The 26,711-nt window shown below is 41.4% G+C and overlaps 1 long non-coding RNA gene across 1 annotated transcript; it reads right to left on the minus strand.

Annotated features, from left to right (window-relative positions):
- Window positions 1-713: 713 nt before the first annotated feature.
- On the minus strand, window positions 714-21,958 carry LOC147753030 (uncharacterized). The gene is made up of 2 exons (XR_015312473.1): window positions 20,902-21,958; window positions 714-1,182 (listed from the first exon to the last, which is right to left on the minus strand). It is a non-coding gene; the product is annotated as an uncharacterized LOC147753030 (long non-coding RNA).
- Window positions 21,959-26,711: the final 4,753 nt, after the last annotated feature.

Below are 26,711 nucleotides of genomic sequence, written 5' to 3' on the forward strand. Positions count from 1 at the left end.
GGGAAGGCCTACAAAGCCATCAGATGATTAGCATCACGAGACGATCATCGATACGAAGTCCCACGAGACGGATCGATTGTTGATTGCCGCTAAATAACTCATAATACGGCCAAGACTCGGACGAATTGGCCTGTTCACGTTTAGGAAGCAGGCTTGCGTTAGAAGGGCGAGAAGAGTCATTCAAGGCAAACATCAAAGACGACGAGGGCAACAGCCTGGTGGTGACGTAGATGGGTATCGATTCATCATCGATTTAGAACGATCGATTTCGCTACTAGTCGGCGCTTCTGTTCGTTAATGTCAAATGCTGAAGAGAGCAAAAACGTGCAGATGAAAAAACCGGCTTCACGAGAAGCTGTAAGAACTAGTAAAACTCAAAGTGGTAATTCAGGACATTCAGGGGAGTTACCATTCATTTATTTGCAGTGGTGTAGCAGCCATAAATATGTTGGGACCAGCACATGGCTCTTGTGAGACTATACATTATATATATAAGTTAAAAATAAGCGATGCCAGTTAATAGACTGTGCATATATAAACGCAGTCGAAATAGATTGAGTCATTGTGGCTCCTAACTATGCCTGTGCAGGGTAAAAACTTAACACTAAAATAAAGACGTATTTACAATTTTGTAAGTATTTACAGTGTCTGAAATTCAGATTTGGTCGACGAAATCCGTAATTGTTGAGCTCGAATTTATGTCTCGTTCATCTGTTGTACAACGCTTTATTAGTGAACTTACAAAAAGCTGTTGCTGATACGATCATACAACGAGCAGGAGCCATCTGATGTACAGGACATAATTTGCTTGTACTGCAGGCAGAGCAACGAAATGAATAGAGATATGATAGATGTATATATATGTATACCAATACATAATTCTATGAAAAGCGTCTAGCTTTCCCATGCTTCCTGCCGCTAACCGCCAAACCTTCATTACCTAATTCCTCTGATTCATTTTTTTCAATCGCTTCATTTAATGATGAAGATCGCTAGCATCGATGAACTCACGCGTCGGCCAACCATCTTATAGCTATTGCTGCTGCTGCTGCTGCTGCTTTCACTACGACATGTACTATTTGGAGTTGTAAATTGTAAAACAATGGTCTTTTCTCATTCTCAAATAATGATCGATGTTTTCACCGTTGCCATTATCTTCTCGTCGTAATGGCTGTCTTCGTTCTGAAAATTCAAATCAAGCAAATATAAACCTATATGTGAGTTGGCCCGATTAAAAGAAAGCTAACCATGAACTATAATATCAACAATAGCAACCTTCTCTGGGCTAGCAAAATGGCTTTTGCTTTGGATAGAGGCCGTTTACTAGCTCAGGAAACGTCCATACTTAGTTCTACTATAGGTTTGACAGAGTAAGACGGCCGATAGCAGATCGAGTCGTAAGGCCTGCGCAGTGACAACAACGACATACAGAAAACGAAATACCGTAATGTAAACAGATCAGCTGTTGCTAGATAAAAGATACCTTATGATGATAATGTAATATGCCATCATTGTATATAAAATCTGAAAAGAGATATTGAACGAAAACACTGAAAGACATGGTACACGTAGGAACCGGTCGAAATAAAAAGTAATACAGATAATCAGTCGCGCAATGACTTGTAAACAGTCAGCCAGCGATCAGCAAATTATCAACTGGTCTTCTGCTATTTTTACTATTACCATGATTCGGCCTAGATCGTACCTTGATAGGTGCATGTTCTTATCGTTTCTATTTCCAATAAAAGCTTACTCGGAATCAGTTTCCTATAGTTATTACTTTTACTAGTATTTTTGCCGACCTGTGATTAGCTCTAGCGTTATTAGCGATAAATTGGGAAGAGCAAAATGAGCAATGAATAGTAAGGAAACGGCAGAAATAGTGGTTTCATGTAAAATGCACATTCATAATTGCTATCGGACCACGACCATACATTGTCGTTCTAACAGGCGTTGTCACGAAAGCTGAAAGATTTATATGTACCATTTAACCTCGTCATTGTGACTTTTTTCCAACAAACAATCATAGATCCCCGTACCTTGCTCGCTATCCTACAAATTAATCATACTGTATATGAGAAACTAACAGGATTCTTATTGTATGATGATTAGCTACGGGTACAGAACCACCCAAGCAGAAATAGCCCACAACCGAGGCTAGCCGCATGAGCATGAAAAAACATTACCATTTTCTAATTAATTTGGCTGATTAGATTGGTCTCCTGTTTTCTCATCATTTAATCGCTCACATTAGCTAGCTGCTACTTGTCCTACAACAACAACAACGGAAGCGACCAAGGGCGACAATCTACAGAGGTTGTGCACGTTTTCGTAGTTGGTCCTTCATTTTTTTGGGGTGCTATTTCGAATTTCTGCAGCTGACTTTGTTCTGTCCATGCGACTCTGGGACTAGGCAGAAAGCTACCAGAGTAGCTAACTAATTACTAGCATCACTACCTCTAGCAGCCCATTTCAGCTATTCTGTACTAATCGGCTAGCCGTACCTGCCACAGTGGCATACGAAGTGAGTGGCTTGTGTTACCTCGTCATAACACCAATCAAGGCCAGTTCATTACGATGAATCGGGACACAGACGTAGCCCCATCGCAAAAATCCGGACATGGATCCTCACGTAGCACCTTCGAAACGTCACACTATACGTTGAACGCTACCAGCAAAATTGACGCCAGCCAACGTCTGCGTAGTGGCAATTGCTTGCCAGAATGTTCAGACAATAATAATAATAATACCATGGACAGAAATGGGGCAAATTCGGCATTGTGACAATGAGCGTAATGGCTATCCAATGGCGATACTGACACGCAAACGATGAAAAGTCGAATAAAATTGGTACGAACGAATACATCCTATTATATCGTTTCAAGCGGATCTGTTCTTTGGGCTGTTAGAGTATCGTTGACGTATTTTGCGTTTATAGCTTTCGACGATTGGAACAGTCGACGCTGGCAGCTCCTTATGCTCTACTTTATTGAAATTACCAATGTGGAACATGATGGATTCGGATAATGGAGAAGAGTTCGTATTTGCGTAAATAATAACGGTTGCATTTGAAATTTCAATCGACTATACTCTATCAAATTTACAACGTTGCTCGAAAGAAACAAAATATTAGGAAACATCTTCTAGCAAACTGATGGACAAAAGTTGACTGCTTACTACTGGATATCAACATAGGTCCTTAAACATCTAAACTAGGCTCGTCACAAACACATGACAATAGCGGCATGATGAAGAGTAGAAAGCTACATTATTTCAGCCGACAAAAAAACGTACATGAGCGGCGTTATTAGACTTATCAACACACTAATTGCTAGTCGACGATACAGGGTAGCAACAGGAGTACTGTTTTTAATAGTAATAATAATAATATTTCGACACTATAGCTCGAGCCCAGGTTGGCTAGCAGGCAGTTTCATGCTTACCAAAACGTCGCCTGGGGCGCTACTTATGTTTAGATATTATACCAGATACACGGAAAGCTACAGGCTTGCAACAAGATGACGATTGTCGTTTAAAAAAATGATACCGATGCTTTACCGGAGTGGCAAGAATTTGACCTGAGATGATTCGGTGGTTGACACCTTGGTAGTCTTATTTTACCCCGACCGCCATATTATCCATCCAGGCTATGCAGTTCTCACAGTGGAACTGAACAAATTCAGGACGCCTCTTATTCTTGACATTGAGGTGCGAACCTTTTGCAAGACTGCATTGCCAAATGCATGCAAACGAGGGTACAAGATTAATCATACCCACCACCACGGTGATGTAAAAGTGAACGCGATGAGATCCACCACCGTTACCATGACACAAGATATTATTGACCTGCAGGAAGCCAGCTTAAATATCAAATGACCATCGATACCACGTCGGAGTTTTTGAAAGACGTGACTAGGCAAATCAGTTGACGGTTCAGTTTTTTTTTTTTATCTGGACCCCGAGCAGCAAGGAAGATGCAAACAGATCGAAATTATGGATAAACATTGGCGTTATTAATGCATGCTCGCTGTGTTTTTAGTATCTAGCTAACTAAGTGTGGATAAGCATAGAGATCGCCCAATGCTCAATTGAGGCTCATCCGGTTGTGTTTTACAACAGCATACGGTATTTTGCAACGCTTGCCACATCAGCCTGGGCTTCATTCATCCCTAATCAGCAGGTCGAATCTATTATGCGCAGGTAGTGCAGCTCATTATAAAAAAATTAATTATTTACCGTTTCAGTGGATTTTCACGAGAACTGTATATACATGTTCTGAGGTGGACGGGATTTATTGCGGCAATATTTTTTGCTACCGGCCCATGTGTAATACAATCAGTGAAGATTGTTGGTACTCATTTGTCGCATTCGTTGATTTTTTAAATACATAGACGTTGCCATAGAATGGGATAGGTGTTGCAAACGTGAGAAACCGTAGATGCTTCCAAAAAGTACGGGATCCTGACCGACACAATATTTGCTTTATACAATCACTGAAAGACCTAGTTCGTATGCATTTTTAGTAATTCGTCTTATTACACGAAGCAGAATATAATAGTAAATGCCGCTCATACATTTTCAATTTAGCCTTTAGCTGAAAATGTCATCTCACCAGCACACAATCGATAACGATAATACTATTTTAATGGTGCGGATTCCACAGTTCTTACGCAAAGAAGACAATAACAAAAATAAGCTGATCTCTTACGTACGCCTTTGGGTTCTGTTTATAGCGGCAAAAACAATAATCCAAAAAATATACAGATCGTACGACGGACGGAAACGAAGTTAGCGCAGAAGCTCCAGCCACCCAACCACAGTCTCATCGCCGTATTGAGATGATACGGCCAACTCTTGAAGCGGGGCTTCGTTGTTTTCATGACTTTCACGTCATAGTTTTGTTGGCGTAACGCGCTTCGGGGTCGCACGCTAGCGACAACATCAAAAATTACAACAACTAGTAAAATATAACATCGAAAAAAAATGCACGCCAAAGTGGGAGATGCAATACCAGTAGGGGCATTGCGTGCACTGGAAACGACAACGACGCCTCCAAGAAATGTTACAATAGGACGACAGCCTCAACGGCCTGCTTTTCGGTCAGATCACATCCCGGAGCTGCGTGAGGTGCTAAGAAGACCGTAGCCCACTCGGGATGTTCCGCGTGATCACGCGGCCATCCCTCCTCAATCAGCTAGATACTATGTTATAGATAAAGTGTTTGTGCTGTCAACACGTTGACACGTACGGCCTCTACGAGGTGTAAAGGAGGTTCAGAGTGTATTAAATATTGATGACGTTGAAGGACAGATTATAAACGGGTGAAAGCAGACACAGAAGGACCGCATCTACAGAAGAACCGATCTCTGATTATCGAATGTTGATGTTAATTAAATGGCACACAAACCTGTGACCTATTCTCTTCTACACCGTTCTATCGGAATACCCCAAATATTCTTTTCTGGGCGTTTAATCTCAGAGTAATCTCTTTTCACCTTCGAGTATGCGCTCCCTTAGAATACGTGATCGAATAGTTTGCTATCGACCGGGTCTGATTAAATTCGATATTGTAATAGGTGCATGTAGGTGGCGCACTATCACCCCCGTAATGTTACTGTGTATTACTTGTACATGATAGCTATTGAGAGTTTTTCTATGTCTGTTTTTGAACTACCCATTGAATCTCCATCAGGTATTACTTAGGATTACTTAGAATTAGGGTTATGACATGGATTCGGTAGAAAAGCTTTATCGATATTTTGGTAGTTGCTGTACGGACGCACACCCAGATACATGTATTTCTGCGTTTCGATATGTAAAGAATATTTTATTACGCGTCTTCTAAATGCTAACGTGTGAAAAAAATTCACGCTGTTACTGGATTAATAGCGGCTCACGTCGCGCGAACTATTGTATAAGTAGAATCGATATTGTATAGGCAAAATTGATATCGTCTGTTTGTCAAGGCTAACATCTCACAGGAACAGACACCGTTCATCGTCACATCATTGCAATAACAATACCGTACGTCGTAAACGAATACGATTATTATTACTCTTTGAACGAAACGTCGTGCAGTTGTCCGATATCGGTTCCATCGTGCTCACAATCCCCACGTATCTTATTCTATATTCAACCTGATTCAGATGCATTAAGAGGTAGCGTGCTATAATAATCTACGCATGTTTGTAGATGGCCCAATGGTTCTGCTTTTCGTAACAATAAGATGTCATGAACTTTGCGCTTTTTTGTATTCTATTGGTACAACGATAGCATCAAGAACAGGTTTAGAACAATCTGTTTCACTCCCCTATAGCCCCTTGCTACATTATAGTATAGTGTAAATTATACTATGGCGTAGCAGACTAGACAAACAAGCGCTAGAGACGTTTGCTGAGACTTTGGCCGGGCCGAACACAGCAATGACCCAACGCCGTTACCGTAATCCAAGCCAGTCTAGCCTCAACGCTATTGTCATTGACGTACGACAGCAAAATTAGCGGCCGTTCAAAAATGGCGCCACGAGGAGCGTCAGCAGCTACATCGAAACAACAACAACAACAGTAGCGGGAATACGGCAGTGACACTGATGATAAAGGTGTCACTGCTAAGTAATGCAAAACGGCCACCGATGGCAAACGGACATCGATTTAGAGAAGAAATAGCTACCCGTACCACTTTTACTGCGTCTGTGTGTATTTGTGAGATTGTGTGGGAGAGACACAATCGTACCACGTTAAAAAAAGCCCATTCTTCGGAGAGGAAAAAGGCTTCTTGCCCTTAGAGTCGTTTTTGCCACTGCTAATTTTATTGGCGCAAGTAAATGAATTGCGAACGTTGTGTGGAGAATGATTCGACCTACAATGGAGGCAGTTGCAGTGTCGATTCGCTATTAAGCCTACATGTTGCGTTCCCACCGGGGGCAGTGGGCGAGAGGGTAGTGTTGCAATTTGAGAGGTTTGACAACGACCGCATGGGTAGAGGGCACCGAACGTAGAAAGAGAGGGGAGCGACAATGCTTACGATATATTTCACCAGCCGGAATAGCCGTATTTTACTCGCTTTCTTTCTTTCTTTTTACAGGAATAGCGCGGATCTCGTGTAGTCAGCGTAAGCACCTTGCAGTTTCTCATTCTTATTGTCGGATTCGTTTGCCAAGGTGCTAAGTAGCTAAAACAGACTCCTAGCCCCAATAACGGCAGCTATTAGATGGACACGTTACTGTAGCGTTATAAGTGAACGTGACGTAAGCTTTCGTCCGCCACGACCCTCGATGCAACAAAGATCAGATGCACATTTAATCAGGCTATCATCTATATCCGTGTAACGTTTGCTCCTTCATACGTGTGGTAGCGCGGTGCTAACGAACGTGACGTTCGGGCCCTAAATAAGGGCTCGGGTCAGGGGAGTATTAACGACTGGCAACACAAGCTAAGCGCCGTTCGGTATTTCCTTAGCGAGCCATAGCCGAATCTCTTTCAACCAAATGTAGCGATCACGTGTAGGATCAAAGTGTTCGGAGTCTAGCTTTGATAATGATTTTGGTAGTTTCCACATTTTCGTTCAATATGCACGTACTGGGCGCTAAAAACAGGCGCATAGGCTTAACCTGAAACAGATAGATAGATATATGCACATACAACAACAGTCGCTTATTCAAAGCCCCTAAAGATCATGTTGTTTAAATGACTCAACGGAGATTTGTGGCAAATCCTTCTAGATAATTGGCGCTCTAATCGTTCTTTTCGCTCCTACACGCGCATTAATACATACAAAGCTACTATATGAGTCTATAAAATGTTTCAACTTGCTATCTTCTATGTATTTGTATGAATCTGCTCGCCGTTATGAAAATAGCAAATGTTTGGCGGAGGGATCCCGCCGCTTTTCTACTTGGTCAAGCAGTCGTCTGCTAGTGCACTATTTTAGAAAACCTAACCAATGTAGATTCCAATGACAGGAGCTTATGTAGGCTGATTAGACTTGGAACGTTCAACAAAATCAGTAACGTAAACCTGTGTGCCATACACTCAGTCAGTGTAACATTCGTTACAAATATCAGCCCTTTCGGTAAACCTCCTCAGCCTCTGACCCACTTCTGCACAAGTTAATCGAATATTTTTTTCTAATAGTTTTAACATGGTTCATCAGCGTGTTTGCTGGTGTCGAAAACCATATACCACACAAAATATTAGATTCATAACTCACGTATTGGCAATCCCATCATAATAATGACCATTGCTGTGAATGATATATCGCTTGTATCGTCTTTGGCTGGATTTGCAATTGCAGACTTATTACGAAACGTTATTTCTAACATTTACCGTCTAAAGTTCATGTACATATAGGTGTGATAACTAGGTACGCAAAACGGCCTGCGATGACGTCTAAGTCGGTGGCCATTTTCCCGTACATTACTAATATCGCGTTCATCAGGTGTCGTGAATACGACGTCCTTTTATGTATTCGTCGAATCTTAGCGAAGTTGACTCATCCGCTCAAAGACGCTAGCCCAGATTTTGAAAGGATACTACAGAAAGAATTTCGAGTGCAACAAAAAGTGATTGGTTCAAAGACAATTTTTCATTTCATCTTTTTATGTACGACGATCAAACACGATATTAGATATTAAATAGTGTGGCCCGTTAAGCAGCTTGAAACAGAACACAACCCAAAATATAAAACGTCGCTCTTTACATCGTCAACAGTTTTGTTCGCTGTGTGTATATATCTCCGGATCAGTGATTCAAATACTTTTAAGGACCCTTTTCGCCCTTCCGTAAATATTTTAAGCTGTTCTTTCTCTATGAAACTGACTGACTTCAGTACGTAATGCACCCACTCGTACTTAAGGGTGCGCGTCACAAGCAGCAGTTTTGCCAGGCTGGTCTCGTATAGACGCATACAATTGTTATGAGATACAAACAATCTTTCAGCCGAACAAACTGATTTGTTCCAAATGTTATATGTCGGAAATAATCGTCTAAAGGGCCATTTTCGTATAGCGGTATTCAAATCTATCACACATTTGCGCTAGCCCCGAGTTTGAAATTAGGCGCGCCATTGTTAAACAGCCACGAGCGAAATTGTAGGCGATCGCTGATGGTCATGTTTATCGTGTTCGTTTCGGATATTGTTTCTCAAACCGCAGTACGATGGCGCTGCTAGAATGTGTCACGGGCGGACCTCAAATTAATGACAATGTTGGTATTTTCTTCCTGTTTAATGATGTAGCTGTAACGTAGTGTATTTGCTATGGTTTATCGCTACTCGCGATGTAGACTAATACTGGTAGAAGGTACGAACTCGCAGCTGCTTGGGCTCCGCTTTTTTCAAACGTACATAAACACATTCCGCTGGATGCCTTATTCAACGCGCCACTAGAGGCATCTCTTGCAGGCTTCAATTTTGCTCAGATCAAGCGCAATTTTTGAATTACCATTATGGACGTCATCAATATCATCAGTGGCAGCCAACAATGGTTTATTCGATTGGAGAATCCCGCTTCGTTAGTATCTACCTTAACAGAATGAATTGAACAGACGCCAATCCGAATGTAAGAAGGTAACGGTCGTGATCCAGATCTGTGTTGACGGCTTTCTTCAGTGTGGATCGTTCGAAGAAATTCTTCTCGGTTCTCTGTTATTTCCGTCTTCATTGCCGGTTCATACTTTCGCATTGCCGCTGTTTCATGCGCGTCGACACCGTCATATCGGAAAAAATCATGTCCGATTATCATCAGCCAGTCCTGATTTCGATCATTTCTGCTGCCTCCGGTGGCCTACGTTCGGTGCCTCGTCTTCGAGCGCCGTTCATTGCCGACTGAGATATTGGCAGTGTTGCTCGCTATTATTAACTGATAATGTCTGTTTGAGCAACTGTCGTGTCTCTCATGCCGCTTATACCTTTTAGGTATTTGTCCTGGCAAATGTGACCCGATTCCATTAGTCTATCTTTTTCGCTTTTCCTCGACACGCTAAGCGGAATTAACGCCGGCCGACTCCGATAGTAAGGGCAGATGTACAAGCTATATACGTACGTCTACAAAACACCGAATAAACCGAAACACATCAACGAAACTATCGAAAATGCGTCTGCCATTGTACAGCATTGCATATCGGCTTGTAGCAAATCGACTAAATGAAGTATGACGGCGTGCCAATACTGCATGCACAATAGAGCAGATACAATTTGTTGACTGGAACGAAACCTTAGGCAAAACAGGTGTATCTATGCCCATATAATCCGCTGAATTCGAGAGGCCCGATACCTTCAGCGCACACTACACTGCACTGATCGCCAATCGCCGACTTACTTGCCCTCTGGCCTATAGGGCATCTTTCATTTCATACTGCTTCCTGGCGTCTATGGTAACATTGCTGTTGTCTACCATCGTCTACCATTACCTTAACCGCTGCGCAGATTTCTGTCCTTGGTGGTAGCAGAGCTCGGTTCTCTTTACGTCAGAAATGACCGGTCGCCTGGTAAAAACCTGGTATTGGCGTGTTGTTCTGACTGCGATCACGTTGCTGGCGACATCGTTTCATTGTGTGTGTTACAGGGTATTTGCTCGGTTCTTCTATTTGTTTCTGATGCAATAAAATAATATTCACATCGCTAGCTATCATGTACCTAGTCAGGTAATCAGCTACTGAGGTGTAATCACAGACCAAAAGCATAGGTAGACACGCGCGTCATCATCATCATCGTCACCGTGACGACCAAGGACAAAAGTCATCATTTTCGGCGAGTTTCTTTTACGACCAGAGATTAGTGATTTCGGTGGTTTTATCTGCCCGCCAATGGGTTGACTTCGGATAAAAGCTCCCATTCCTTATGATCCTTATGATCGACTGAGGCTGGTGTTGCTAAGATGCTTTTTGAGAGGTAATTGAAACATAATACTTCAAAGAGACTCAACAAAGTCGCTCGAAAGCGGAGAGGTAGCATTGCTGAACAGAGCGATGTTCATGCAGGCACAGAACAGCTAACAATTACCCGTAGAAGCGAATCACAGAGGACGAAGAGCAGCTCACAACATCAGCAAGAAGCAGAAAAGGAGGCCTGCTGACGCTTCCGAGGAAAAGTTGAAAGACATCAAAGAGAAGGGGAACCCGTGTGACCTCTGCCGCAGCGACGTCGCCTATGGCAATTTGGCTCCTTATTTTTCCGCTAACAAGTGGTAAAAGTGGCGTTTACCACGTCTAAGCGTTGTTGTTGTTGCTGACGTAAGTTTTTGTCCTAGGGATCCGAATATATGTCGTCCCTGCTTTTCCAAGAGACAGCTACTCATCGTCAGCCGCTGTCCCTATAGGACTGTCATCGTTTTTTACAGGGACAGGCGAACACTCATTGACGCTTTTTGCTGCGGATGATGTTCAATCTCTGGTGACTGTTATATTTTGATCTTTGCAGCTCATTTTGATCGGTTATCAACCATAGAACTAGTTCTGTTGTTCAAATGCACTGAGTACGATGCTATTATATTTGCAAGGGAGTTACTCAGAGTAACGGTTGATGCCGTTACATAGAAAATGGAACAGAGGAGCCTATAACGCCGTCACATCGTTGAATCAATCAATGTAGTTGTGGAATGAACATTTTTCATCAAGCTATCAAACTGTAGTCACACAAACGTATATCAAGGGCCATATTAACTACTGGCGAATAAAATCATTAATATTCATGGACATATTATCGCATCTATTTTTTTTTTTGCAGTATATGTCAGCGTTTTTATGGGCAATTTGACTTGGTCTCATTGATTAATAGGTTATCGTACTTATTTGAACAAATCGAGTTAATAAACAGTATTTTTACGACTTTCGCCAAAGTTTAATAGCCCGTCCACATACGTTTCTTTAATGTTAATATAGTTCGCCTTGCAGCCTATTTCATCTTTAAACATGTCCTTAAAGAAGCCGCGTACAATAACCCCTAAGCTTGCATCTTGGCAGTATTCTAGCACTTTAGCCCCATTACAGAAACCCTATGAAAACATGAGAAGTTACCTTGTATTTGAGAGATAAATGGGCTATGCAACCTTTACCCCCTTTTTATTATGCTAAACAATAATTTTTTCAACATACTGAGCTGTCTGCAACATAACTCAAGTTATGCGATCCTCGATGATTTCAATGACTTCTTGTATGCAGAGTTCTTTGTTCCAGTTCTGTTTGTTACAAATTACCATTGGTAAGTTAAGCTTGCCTGCTTCGGCTGTTCACGGCATACGTCTCAGTACTGTGTAGGGCCCCATTTTCCCAGTTATACTGATGGCCATTCTAATTATTGCATAGCTCTTAATCGATGACGCTGACTTTCTATTAGTATTAATTATAGCAAGGCTTGGATAACGGTTGGCTTTTCTGATCCTGTGGATAACGTGGCTGGTGCGATGCGTCTTCGCTGTTTCGCTACGCAAAATTAACAATGGATTTATGCGATTAACCAGCAAAGTATTTCAGTCAAAAACAATGGTAAAACGATTTTCCGTTTTGCGAAGCTGGCGAGCACCTTGGTCAGTCTGACCGATGACATCTTGTCCCGTTGAGTAGCGTCTCTAAAACGCTGGAGTACACCGAGTACTTTTGAGTGAAGCCGATTATCCAGCCAACGTTATTATTAGTAACCTTCGGCACCTCCCGCCATATATAATGGCCAAGTATAGATAGTTGTTCATTATTTCAACTTTAGCTTCATTCCTGTCTAATTGACCGAGTCCCAACGGAATCGCTCAATCAACTAAACCATGTATTTTAGCTGCCTTTAAGTTACACGAGAATGACACAAAGACAAATTGTTCCCAGTACCGTTTTTCTCCTTTGCTTATCGAACAGCGTAGTATAGGTAGGTTTTAATGGAAAATGTCGAAAAACTATTGCAAAATCAATTTTGTGTTCGTAGAACCGATCGGTTGACTTTGAGCCGTGAAATTCAATTAGATAGAAAGACCACAGACGGCTTTCTTCGTGTCCACGCTCCTAATAAATAAAGCGTCGAATGAAGGACAGAACGTGGGTTAATAAGCGATCAGGCCGCATTAAAGCGACACTACTCTTTACCATGGCGTCGCTGCGTCAGAAAAATACTTCCATGCCTTCTAATACAAACCTCTGATGGAAACAGCAGCGACATGCCGCAAAAAGCTGGAAATGCAAATAACTCCTTATGCAATTACCTGTTTTCTTAACGCTACAGCAACAGAATTTGTCCGGGAATCTGTCATTATGATCTTACTATGTAGATCTAGGAATAGATTGGGTACAGTAGCAAAGATAAACACGATCTACCGGTCTAATTTTGGCTAGCGGCCAGAACTTGTCGAATTTTCCTATACTTGTCCCGGTCATACATAGTGGTGTAATTTGTTTTGATGTTGTACCTTAACCAAATCGTATTTCCTTATGATGATTTATCCTTACATGCTCAGAATAAGCTGAGCAAATGGCCATTTCAGACGGCTTGTCTCTTTTGTATTAATTGTTGTGCTTAAAAAAAAAGCCAATACGAGTCATATGGGTAATTTTTTTGTTTTATTTTACATTTGAGACAAACAATTTTTGTTCGGATCAAGCATGCACAGTTCTCATTAATCGCATGTATTTCCCAGCCGTGCAAGTCACAACTTCTTCAATGAAACATCATCTAGATCATTACCTTTTTCCCTTGTCTCCCTGTGAAAAGCTGAGGTGAAACCAACTCTCGTTTGTTTGTCGTAAATAATAATAGTAATAGCGTCATCGTCATCGACATCGCCATCATTTGACGGATTTAGCAAGCACACCTACCAGTAGGCAAACGAACGAAGAACGCGGCCGTTTCGTAGCGTTTCCGCAAGAGGCGGGCCAGTTCGTAGACGTCGTAGCGGTCCGTACGTATCGCTATAAACGGTACGTGATAGGCAGAGAAGATATCGTGTCAACCGCAGTTACAACTGCCGGCCGTAGCAGCAACAGCATTAACGGAAAGCTAGTTATTTGTCGTAATTCACCGCCTCCTTTAGGACCAGAGCAATGGCATCCTCGCGTTGATGTTTTGTTATTGCTGCTTCACTTTTGAGTCTGTGTTTCTTCTTATTGTTAATAAAGGTAAGCGGCTGTATCGTTCTAGCGGACTCTCTCGTCATTTTAGCTTTTCTTCATCTTACTTTTTGTAAAATATTCGACACTTTTTCATGAACGTCGCTGTTATGGCTATTGTCTCGATTTTGTCTTGTCCCGTCATTTTGTTCTAGCTTAGTATTACTGCCAGCAATAGTAGACGCAATATAACAATCCTTTGTCGAAAAGTCGAGAGGACGCTCAGAACGGAACGCTTTCGTCCATCCCAGCGTACGCTACAATTTTACAAGTTAACTGGCAAAAAAGGTTAGATTCCAAAACTCATTCTGACCCGCGGTAGGTAGCACCTCACCTAAATCAATCTGTTTAACTACGGCACCGGGCGATGCCTGAAGAGGGCTCAAACGAATCAAGTCAGACTTGCAACTACCACTACCATAAATTGCCACTGCACCGCAGACGACGGTACAATCAGTTATAATAACAGCAAAACGAGGCCATCGAAAAAGCGATCTTCTCATGAAGAGCCGATGACTGTTACCGCTGATTTATTAATCAGCGGTAACAGTCATCAAAAGTATCTGAGAAATGACCGTGTGAGGTGTGTCGATCTGCCGTTCGACGCTCCAACTCCCGGTAACCGCCGACCATCGATGCCAGCAAGAAAATCTCCCCTAACAAACGAGAGAAACCCAGCTTGTCGCACCCTGTCGATGATGCGATCGCTACACAGTCGCGATCAATATATTTGCGTTTGTTCTGTTAGAGCAACCCCAGAGTTGCGTGTTTGACGACCCTGTAACACCAGGGAATGCATTCAGGTAATTCGGGGGTAATACGTGAGCATCAAGGATCTATAATGGGTGGGCAGTGTTCTTCATCGTTCGAACAACGCGAATCGTTTGTACAAGTGAGATGCAGGAAGATAATGTTCTCAAACTGTGTACTTGCCTCCTCCCTGCTGAATTCAACGCCTCTCTTGGTTATTGCATTAAATTTATTTGTTTTTTCTCATATGCAGAATATTTTGGATCAAAGATCTTGTAATACTTGACTCGATTATTTGAATAATATTTCTACTGGAAGACATTTCAAAGTATCTCTTTTGTGTGGCTTTTAGTCTAGTAGTTGGCGTAGTATGAATTACTTACTATAAAATTGCGCATGGTATCTATAACAAGCTAAATCTATAGGTTATCTATGCCATACACGTGCCGTATGTATGTATGTTACCTGTTCTAATCACGCATCATTTAGAATTGATGTAATGCAAGACATTTAGACAACCTATATTGCACCGTAGCAGAAGAAAAAAACTGAAAATAAAATCTTCAAAAATAAGGAATAAAATAAAATTATGATTTTTACGACAATTGAGCCTCGTCAGAAAGACACTCGTACGATATCTTCTCGAGACGTTACGAATAGCTTGACTCTATCTATCATATTCAAAACGATATAGGAAATCTATATTAGTGAGCTACTGCGTGGCCTGCCTTATAGTTCATTGGCGCTGTGTTATAATCTAATTGCTAATAGTTAAATTAATCGGTACTAATACTTTTACTGATAGGCTATTTCTATTATCTAAGTCTCATATAATAAAAATATCATAGCTTAAAAGCACGCACCATGTTTAAGTGATGTGCGTTTAATAACGACGACTCGTGTCATGTATACTATATTCCGATCTATTGCCCATCAGATACTTTGTCATCATGAAATGCTGTCATCACATGGGCAGATTTCACGGTTGGGGTGGTGCTGACGAAACTGGATGGGTACAACGGGTCGAATGCTAAAATCGATCTAAGATCACTATGATCTATTCGATTTGTATAAGATGTAGAGGAATCAGGTCAGTCGCCTGCCCCTACTGCCACCGCGAGAGACTCTCCAGTGAGGTGATCGACCTAGCCCAATTCGCATGTCCTTTTTTGCGTCATTTAAATTCTACGGGGCATATAGTTTCTCCGCTCTACTCTAAACTACCATAAACAACCGAACGTTAGTTGGACAGATCGATGCACTCATACACGTATGGAAGCCATCAAGGCAGGCCGGGCCGCATATAAACGTATTTATCGAGTGTCTCTATAGACGTAAGTAGACGACTGCTCGTAACCAGTCAGCTACTACGAATATGGCTAACTTTGACAAGACCTTATTGTCTAGCACCAGGAGGGGCTTTAACGAAATAACTACGGCATGTACACCAGCCATTTGGAACATAAGATGTCATCTAACTATCGCAGGCAACAAATGGACTATGAAAACGGCAGAGACGAAAACAGAAAAGTGGAGGGCGATCCGTCCTATCCAAGAATTTGGCCGATCAATTTGGTGCGCCTTTGGGCCTGACTTGCATATCGGTGCAATCCATAGGCTGTTGTTGCTACGCAGCTGGCAGTTCTCATTGGTGCTTCGACTGATAATGTCACTTCTGTAAGTACTTCTAGTGCAGCACTCATAGGAACTCGAGTAGAGATACGATTCAGCCTAAATTATTTTGAAGTGATTCGCTGATTTATGGCTTAACGACTTTCTTTTGTCGAAACCTCGCTGAGAAGCCTATGCGGGCTAAGAAAAAAGTTCAGACAAATGTATGCTTTATTTCCTTTAAAACCGTCATATTTGCTTTGATAGATAGAACCCAGGTTTAATATAACCTCTTGTCTAGTAATAATCCAAAATTCTCTTGCGTCCTATTGTAGTCCGGTTCATAAACCTTCAATGTGGTTTGGGCAAGACCATGGGTGGTAGGGAAAGGTAGTTTTTATTGCAATGCCAAGACAGTCTGAGTTAAGTTATTCTGCGTATCACAGTGTATCTTGTGAAAATTGTCTACATTAGCCAAATATCCTCGTTTGTTCGGCGCAAGAGGCATTTATTCTCGGAATAAGTGAATGTTTTGACAAACTAATTAGTTAATAGCAATATTCTGTCTGTTTGTATTGTATTTATCTTTATAGCCGTGCAAAGGTCAACATCACTGGACAACAGTTTAGGACAACTTTGTCCTATATACACACACATAGATATATATCCCTGATAGTTTGCTGCCTTTCCAACCAAGCAAGCGTTTCCAAAAGCCTTGAGCGAATGCCACAAGAGCAGACCAGCTATCTTTTCCACAGAACGTCACAGCTTGTCTTAAACCTGATTCTAGTTAATACCAATAGGAATTACATAGGCGCTAGTGGCAGCGACAAATTGTCGCAATTAATTACAGTGATACTCTGCGGTATTTCGAAAGACGATTTTACCGTATTGAGTCGGCGACCGAGCACCTTGGCATTTTGTTACATGGAGCACCGCCCCAAAACCGCTGACGCTTCTATACATATTTGCTGTTGGAATATGCACAAGGAGGATAGTGGCCCGTTTTTGTAATCGGTGCCGCTAATAGTAGCAACAGTCTTTCTTGTCGAGGTGATTATTACATAGAACCATTGAACCTGAACGTAATCAACGTCGGTTCTACCATTGACTAACAGTTCGGACGAAAAGATAAATCGATTTCTGTAAACAAATATAGGAGGCGATTGACTTTGAGTTGTCTTAGTCACGAGTTTGCCTCTGAGATGTAGCGAGCACTTCTACTATGAAGTTGCTATTAGGATTACTTATCGTATTCTCCTTTCATCTATATAGCAGCCATTAGATCTTTCTTTAATAGCTAATATTTATATTATCATATTTTAATTAATTACCTTGTTTTTTTTAGCTTGCTTAAAATTATGTCTGCAACATCACTATCGCTGCGCTTCTACCGATATGAAACAAGTCAGGGGAAAAATCACATATATGTAGTACGCCATTTTATGGCTAGCTGACTGTAATTTGAATAGCTGATTGTTTTCGCTATGTTCCGGGTGTTACGTCCGGCATTGCCGTTAGGTGCTCCATCAAACGACCGTCTCCCTGGCTTGGGTTCGAGCATAGACCACAATATGTCTCTAACATTAGTAGGCAAAGACATTATCCACTAAGCTATCACGAGGACTCTACACAGAGGTGACTGTTTTGCGATGCCATACGCGAGCGGCCGGTAAAAGTGCTAACGTCGAGAATACTTTTTTGTTAAAAGGATCAACTATCTTTATGGTTACATGTTATATCTGTTAGGTTTGTATTTACTATTCAGAGCTCTCTGAAGCCATAGGACACTGTCGTGTGTATCTAAAAATTCAATGAAGGCTGTAAGCGTCAGATGTACAGTGATTCGAACTCTTCAAGACGTTTCTCGCTATAGGACAAATTCTGTTTTTTTTCTATTTACGACAAGGTTCCCTCAAACGTATTTAAATTTGTGCGCTAAACGCGACGTCTGTTGTAGGTCAACATATATTTTAATCAGTTGTGTTGCTTACGCCGGTCTAAGGATGCAGCTCAGCGGTGCATGGCCTGCCTCAGTCCAAAAGATGGAGAGTTAATCTTTAGTCGGCCTGGGCTTTCCTAAGTAACCTTTTTAAACACGTAATTATTTGCTAGCTGAACAACTTTTATTACCAGCTCGCTTCTGTCCGGCATCTTACGAAGACCACAAAGAAGCTTCCGTTTACAACTGAGGTGGCAAATCTGACATGCAATCGAGATCAATACTAACTGCCGTCAACCTTAGCCCAAGCCTTTCTTTTACAAGCTGTAACATAACGTTAAATACTGAAAATCCACATCTTCTTTGTACGCCAGCGAATACGTGTGTGGGACATAGTTTGACAAATAGAAACCGACCGAGAAAGGTATGACGCCAGGTAAGTCTTCCACGGGCAAATATTTGTGCAAGTAGATTATAGTAGATCTTACTTCTACATTATACGAAATCCGATCTTCAACATTCTGCTTCGAGCTGTTAACAATCACCTAACAACGTTATCAGCCACCTGACAAATCTCGTTATCCATTCAGAGCAAGAAAGCGAGTGATTCCCCCCCTTCCCGCCCCATATTTTGTGCGCTCCCAAAGTAAATTCAAACAGTAAACGTCAAATAAACTGCACACACATTCGAGAAGAATTCACGCATCATGATACATAGTCAGCTATGTATCATGTCTCCAGCACCTTATCGATATAGAAACAGAACGAAAATTCCGTAATTATTTTCCAACATCTAATAGACTATGTCTATGTATGTCTGTACACATGCGCGTGTACATAATAAGAATGACTATTACTTTTGGACGTTAGCTTCAGGCACGTAATGAAGATAAACACTCTTCTATTTAAGGTAAAGCAAACGCCGCTATTTCAGCACACTCTTAGCCGAGAAGTTGTACTATTGTAAAATATTTAAGGGTAAATAAGTAGATAAGGTCTTCAGATTAGCTATTCATACAAAACAGAGAAGCAAACTGATGACAAAATTTTCCTTACGAAGTAGTACAACTAAATACAAGCTAAATAACGTGTTTTACTAAAAAAAGGAAAGCAAAAGGATGCGCGTACAGGGAACGTCCTGATTCGTGCGTGTATTTTGCGCAAAAGTTATTAATGCTACTGTTACATATTAAATACGTTATATGAAAGATATAATTTTAAGACTAATTCACAATTGGCTCTTTCTGTAACGAAAACGTATCCAATTTACGTTCATTCGAAACGGAGACCGGAGTATTACGATAAAAAAACAGGAACAATAACAACAGTTGCTTGATAGATTCGACCCTATATATGGCTATATTGATATTAGTATTATTGACAGCATGCGTGTACATGTCTAAATAAATTTGTGCGTATCGTATACGTTGCACACGTATGTTTCTATTCTGACAGGTCCCGTTCTTCAACGAAGCAACACTATCATTTCGTAGCTACAGTATACGGTCTTCATCCTACCAGCAAACATGGTTATAATCGTCCATCGCGAGCAGTAACATAGAATTTCGCCTATTTGCCTTCCGCCAAGCAATTTCATATGTAGATCACGCGAATATACAATCGGAACGCTATCGAAACATCGTCTATCTATGGCTATAAACAGCCATTATCTTCGCCATTTCCATCCATCCTTCTACACCTATGTCAAATCGAAAGCGTTCATTCTTTCTGCTGGCTGTAAATTGCTGGATTATGCTGCGCTATGGAATTTATCCATGTTGTCCTTTTCCATTCTGGCAATACTCTTTGTCAAAATACAGTCGTCACGGATCGCATGAGTGGAACTTTACACTGGCACTCTGTCATTTCCTCGATCCAAAAACTTGATTCCATACTATTTCAAATCGTGTAGCGTAAATAGGAAGACAGAATAATGCTAATGTAACAAATAACTTATAAGTTTTTTTTAAGTTTAGCAGGCGAGCGTATAACGCAAGGCAACCCTTAGCGACTATACTACTGTGGCAGCTTTTCATATATGATCTGAATTAGCGAGACTAAGAAAATAATCTGGAGAAGTCTGTCGCGAAGCCGATGGTCCATTGAAATGCTGCAGCAAAGGCAACCTAGGACACATTGAGTAATAGAAAGAGAGATCAGCGGAACCGCTGATTTGGGTTTGGCGACGAGTGACCTTTGATATTTAGTATACTATAGAGAAGACTACGTTGTGCACGTACGTGCTTGCGTATGTGCACGCATAATTAATTATCATATTCATCATATATATATATATGATGAAGATTAATGTGTTAGGCGAATAAATTGACATGTGGCAAGTCGACGCCGGTGTCAGTCCTCAATGATCGGACATTAGGTAAAGTGATTGCTGCCAACAGAGCAAGTAACAATGCGTTTCCTATATATGGTTGATTACAAATTGGATTCCTTTTCGTTGCGGTATCGAAAACAAATGCTTGAAATATAAATATCTAAAGCATATGCAAAGGGGCTTACCTTGTGGAGTGAAAGGTGGTGAAAAGCAGAATTGTTGTTTCCGTCGTCTCCTGATGTTTATTAGTATCCTTAGTTTGTTTTATTGAAACTGCACAATTGTCATTATCCAATGATTTAAACCGCGTATCCATGTAACAATCCGCCTTTGGCAAGTTTATCCGACGATTCAGATTTGTTTTCTTGCTTTCGCCAACAGAGTGCAGGCAGCTCACACTTTGCACCGACCACCTTTTTTTAGTTCGCTATCAACGATAAACATCGGTCTATCTAAATATAAAGGCCAATTCAAGCCTGTAACATTTCCGAGCGCGCATTCATACTTCTCTCAACAACAAACATCGTTGCACGTTATTCAGCGTACGATCGTCGGCGAGAGGTGCATGAATCGAGAAACTGATAGTTTCTAATCGTTAAGTTCGCCATAAAATACGGTGCGTGCACCGTTTATGTTTTCGACGGTATCTTCCAACGCAAATCCTTCAGCACATACACATACATACGCCCAGATACACGCATACACACACGCAGGACGTCGTCCTCACGCACGCACACACCACAGCTCAGACACCGGCACCTGCGATTCTAGCGTTTTGTCCTAATATTTCGCGTGAGGCAATTCACACCTCATAAACTTCTCCCTATATACACCCTAACATAATCGAAGTAATAATGATAACAATAGCCTTACTCAACGATAACACGGCCCATAATCGTTTTGCCAATATTTGGTTCGTTGTTGCACTCATGCCATTAAGTAATTCCCTGCTTTCCCTTTAGTATTCTCTATCCATGGAAAAAGAGAATTAGGCTGAGCGTTGAGAGCGCGAATACTGATCCGCTCTGCTCCCGGATAGAGAGCGCTCTTCCATAGCCAATAGCGACAATACACTGACGATTACGGACCGCAATCTGCCGACCAAACTGTACCATCAGAGGCAGATTTAAACGGTGGACAACTGCAGCAACGGTCCTCCGTCCGTCGCCAGCGTCGAGACACGCACTGACTTTGTTCGTCTTCCGCCGTTCAACGGACAGCAACAGCAGAAGCGGTTGCGCCAACGATAGATACCAAAGAGAGGGAGAGAATCAGATAGTCAGGCTGACAAACAGGCTATCAGGGCGCAGCAGAGAGGAGCTGCCGCAAGAGCTGCCGCGTGGCTCCGCATCGTACAGAACGTCACGGCACCAGCACCAGAGACAACGACACCGCCAAGGAGCGAACGAGTGAATAGAACGCGATTCCGATAGATGAAAGGTGCGCGCTCGTTCGGCAAACGGTGCTGCCGCCGTAAGCTGTCCATGCCCGTAGCGGCCGTTTATGCCAGCCTCTTATTCCAGCTCCTTGGCCGCCGTTGAAGTTTGCGGAGCACTGAAGCGGCGAGGTAGGGAAAGTTCAGGAGTATAGCCAAAACCGGCGACGGTGGCAAAAGCTAAAGCAGAAGCGATCGCCATCCGGCTTATGGTGGCGTCGTTGTTGTTGGTATCAATCTTGCGTTGTTGTTGATGACTTGCGCTTCGATAGCAACAAGTTCAACTTCGGGCAGACGGGAATTCGGGCTTTCCTCCTTCTTCTTTTCGCCCCTCTCATTTATCCTGAGAATCGGTAACAGAAACAGGAAAATATTAATGACAGGAGACAGAAGCAAAAAATAAATGGAGTTGTAGAAATTTCGAAATTGTGGAAATTTGGAAGTAACGGGACAAAGATAGCCTTGGGGGGGATAGGCAGAACGCGACCAACAATTCAACGAGCGGGAAACGCGCGGGGGATGTCTCCCGGAAAGGACTATCCTGGCAGAACAGCTCCGCCTCGTGATCGTCGCAGCTCGAATAGCACTACCCATATATTGAATAAAGCTGTTGTTGATATAGCTAATACGAGTGCTATGTCGACATACAGGAGAAAACCGATTCACTATTATGTGTATACTATAATGTCTATGTAAACAGATATATAGACCAGAGATGGATTGCCTGTTTTTTCCAAAATAAATGGAGCGCTCTGGGTGCGGCTCTGCAGGAGTTGAGTCCATGATACACAAATAATATAAGGGCTGCGCAGCTTAAGGTCATGGATATGGGTTAGATTACTGTTGAAGACCTGAACACTGGTGCAGATAGGTGGCGCGTAAGGATCAGAGGTTCATACTCCAGCGTAATTTGATTGAATTACGCGTAAATCTGAGCGTAGCTAAAACCAAGCACTAACTAGTAACCTCAACGGAAGGGTCCTTTATGGTTCTTAGAAAAAGATATGTCTCAGAATTTGTTTGCCCCGATGGACAATACCCGCTTAGATAACCATGTGGGTTCTGGCAGGACCATTGCCCCAAAAATCAACGTCTGGAGACTGAAAAATGCTTAATCATTGTGCACTAACCTAGAAAATAGTCTCGAGGGAAAACTCAGCGACTAACGAGAAAAGCGTAAAGGTGTAGATAATCTAACTCGCTAGGCGTCTAATCATGGGCACCTATTATTGACTATAGAGGAAGTAACGTACGCTGAATCACCACCTGAGCCAGGCATTCGTCGGCAACGACAGCTTCCCGATAAATTTGCGTAGGATGGGCAACCTCTCTGAAGTGCTCCCAATGCAATCACACAAGCAACGGATTATCTTGGGCAAACTTTGGATCATACAGCAAAGATACAATTTGGAAATTGCTCTTCAGCCCCTGTTCCCAAAAAGCCTGAGAAACAAAGTATATTTTGTATTCAGGCGAAACATCCGAAAAGTATACTTATAGTGTAGCAGTTACAAAGTGATTTAAAGCTAGATAGACAAAACTAAAGACCGATCAAGACCACCGTTTTAAATTTATTCATCATATCTAAAAAATGCATACTTACGTCTCGACTTATATACATTACTTCAAAACTGCTTTTGCTCTTTCGACACTGCACTAGATCTACAAACCTGAAGGACAGTCCTAAAACAGGTTTAGTAATCATCAGAAAACGTCGCATAACTTGGTCGGTCTTAACGATCTTTATATCGGCGCGGACGGACGTACCTGTCGCGATCAGGAGAGCCGGAGCGAATGAGTCCATGTTCGAGCCTGACTTAGCATCCGAATGGCGGGAGTCGTAAGGAACGTCCGAACGTCGATTAATAGAACACTTTTGCACAAACAGTTGGCTAGAGAAAATGCCATTAAATCTGCTTCGTCCATCTATGGAGTACGAAAACTTCGTCATTACGCCCAGTGATATCGGTTTGCGGTAGATTCGTCACTGCAAAGGGTCACCACGTTTTTAGTAATAAATGATCCCTTCAGCCTCTCGTTCGTGGGATAGCTTAGGACCTTAAAGACTATCTCCGTTTCTAGAATCTAGTCCTCGTCGATCTACAAGAGCCGTCTAAAACCTACCCCATCGGTCTTTTCGAAAATTCCAACTTGCAGGCCATCCTTGGCGGTTATGTGACCATTACGTCTAAAGGCTTCAATTCGTCCGCCAAATAGGCGGACACCTAGGTCTTTCAGAACGGAATTTTCACTAAAAAAGGCGCTTTGGCCGTTCATTCTTCGAATAGCATACATTTTATAGCTTATGATAGTGTTTAATTCACTTCTTTTTGTCTGAATCTGCGAGGTCATCTAAATTGAAGCCGTTGCTAAGTATACCTCCCACAAGTGCACATTATAATTTCTTTAAAACATTTTAATGGATCGGAATCCTTACTGTATAGAATATTAATTGCTAGAGAGCACCAGTGTACCCGGTCTATGTAATTTATGGATGTGTTGTATGGTTTTAAAGTCCCTCTCGATCCTATATTATTGATCTTTTAAAAACTATACAAGATAGAGTGATTTGGTGAAGTTCTATGAAATGGAGATGAGAGGATTGACATTACTCTGGGCCTATACGAAAATTATATTCAAAAAAATGTGGCTGATGCATAAGATCTATTTATATATTGTAAACTTTTGAGACGCATTAATTCGCTGTTCGTTCTTGGCCTCGAGTTGTAAGCCTTAACTGGCCTGTTTCGTTATAGGTTGGTACGTAACTCATAACTATGCCAACATACTGGCTAGGATCATTCATTCACAACATTTTTTTTTAAAGACTGCCTTTTTTCACATTATTTGTGCTCTGTTATTTATAATAACAAATTAAAAAGACTTCAGTCGATTTACACACTTTCCTATTTAATCTATTAAAGGACAAGAGTAAATTTCGCCGCTTTTATGTTTTTTTGACATTAAGATCTCTCAGTTTGTAGATTCAAATGGCATAAAAAACCTTGAGAGTTCCCTCAGAAATGTTTGTCTGGTTATTTTTAATAAAAATCTGACACTACATCTGCCCCAGATGAGTGTGGATAAAATTGAAAGAATCGACTTTTCATGTATGACAATTAAATCACAAATGTACTGGCTAAAATTAACGTCATAAGACATAAAGGGTGTTGCTTCAAACTTGAAGATATTTCTCCATAGAAGTCTTTGATTGTCTCTGTTTATCTGCCTGTTCAGTAAGGTCAATGATTACGCATCTTGCAATTGACCCTAAGGGCCAATGATTATCTTGTTCGAGATGCCGAACATTAACGAATCTTTCTTGAAGCAGAAAAAAAAGTTGCTTGAATAAAGTATATATTAAGACAGCATTCTTATACTTCGAGTAGTTCTGAGTGCTTCTGAAATATTTATAAAATATTCCATTAAGAATAGTGTTTTTTTTTTAAATATGGACATTGATGTACAAGATTGTTCATATGGAACCAATTGGTTCAATTAAGACCCCAGTTGATGAAGTACAATTATCTTACTATCAAAAAATACTACAATCGTTAATCTCATACAGGTTGTTGGCTTCCTGTTCTCTGTTGCTGGTAATAGTTTCGTCGTAAGTGGTAGGCTTTCGATAATCTTGTCCTTATTGTTACTATCACAAGGGTTCAAAGATAACGAGGATGAACGTGACCAATAATTGAATGTTTCAGGATGACAGTCGACCTACAAATGAGCCATGGAGAGCTGGTTTGCTGGTTCATAGAGTTTGCATAGTTATTTTTGCTTACGAATCGATCAATACGGTAGACGCCGCTTCTAATTCCACTTTGCAAGAGCGCGGTTTTGTTTCCACGTTCCTTTTTTCCCGTCGAATAACGTTCGTTGATTTTCCTACGCATCATCGACGAGACCCTGGTACGTTAGTTACCTATAGTAGAGAGCTAGTCTGAGTTGTATCGTGGTGTTCCAGACATATCCAATTAAAATACAATGTTAGCTAATTTTTTTGGTTAGAGAGAAACAGATCCATTCGGGTAAATATACAATGGCTGATTTCGTACTGGCAACGTATTATACCAACCAGATTTAAGAATACATGAAATGGTCTAAGATCTGAGTGCATTTCGTTTATAGCTGGGACCCAGCAGTCTGCAACTTAAAGACTGTAGTGGACGTGAAAACTCGAAACTTTTATTTTAGCTATACAATGACTAAAATTATTATTCATAACATAGCGCACAAAACCGTATAACTTATCAAGAAAATAAAAACCGAAGTTATATTAACAGTGTGAATTGAAAAAGGAGAGGAGTTAACAGTAACCGATAAGGTGGCGTACATAGCACTTCTGGCACGCGCAGCCTAATAACGCAATCAGTAATAATTACATTGTACGCACCTGGAACTTCAGTTAATAAAAACCGTAACAAGCTTTCATTTTTACCTCGTTGTATTAAAAAAGGACACATTTTACATCTATTTTATTTTCGGACTCTGTACCCGATCTGGTGTTCTGCAGGATAAGGATAAGCGTTCAGTCTGATCATATTTATAATATTAGTC

This window comes from Varroa jacobsoni, unplaced genomic scaffold, assembly GCF_002532875.2.
Source record: "Varroa jacobsoni isolate VJ856 unplaced genomic scaffold, vjacob_1.0 scaffold_796, whole genome shotgun sequence".
In the NCBI taxonomy this organism is placed as follows: Eukaryota; Metazoa; Arthropoda; class Arachnida; order Mesostigmata; family Varroidae; genus Varroa; species Varroa jacobsoni.